Genomic DNA, 635 nt, shown 5'->3' with positions numbered 1-635 from the left:
CTAGTTCGATAGTTTTTTTTTTAATAGAAGCTAGCTAGATAGTTTTAGTTAGTTAAGACTCTCCTGAAGTGATTTACTTGGATATACTAATTCCCCAATATAGACTATATTATATAGTAACGTTTACTAAAAGAAACAGCAAGAAACATAATGATCCACACAGTTAAAACTCCTGAACAAAAAAGGAAACCCCTCGTAGCTTAAATCAAATCCAAATCCCCAATATAGACTATATTATATAGTAACGTTTACTAAACTTTCATAAAAACTAACTAGCCTGCTAATATCAAACTCGACCGGCGCTGAACAAAACAAACAAAGATAATAATTGATCCCACAGCTACCCCTTTTTTTATTTTCAGTGCCAGGCTGGCAAATATCCGACAGGGGCCCACTCCCTCGGGCCCAGACACTCAGATACAGCTGTCACGTACGCCAAAAGCAGAACTAGACAAAAAAATGAAAAAACAAATCTAACTTTTTTTTTCTATTTTCGACCAGCTTTTACACCTCAGAACCCCAAATTTTAACAAGCCACTTAATGCCAAAAAATACGCAAACGACGAAGTTAATCGTGTTTTAATAAATGAATCCAGATCCGAGCCCAATCAAGCCCCAACCAACCGCCGAAACAA

General features: G+C 36.5%; 1 protein-coding gene across 1 annotated transcript in view; it reads left to right on the top strand.

Annotated features, from left to right (window-relative positions):
- The window catches only part of LOC109842594 (early nodulin-like protein 3), a 2,766-nt gene that overhangs the window by 1,867 nt on the left and 264 nt on the right, over positions 1-635 (top strand). The window lies entirely within an intron of this gene.

Source organism: Asparagus officinalis, chromosome 5 (assembly GCF_001876935.1).
Source record: "Asparagus officinalis chromosome 5, Aspof.V1, whole genome shotgun sequence".
In the NCBI taxonomy this organism is placed as follows: domain Eukaryota; kingdom Viridiplantae; phylum Streptophyta; class Magnoliopsida; order Asparagales; family Asparagaceae; genus Asparagus; species Asparagus officinalis.
The sequence above is the reverse complement of the archived record's forward strand: the minus strand, read 5'-3'. Positions and strand labels throughout refer to the sequence as shown.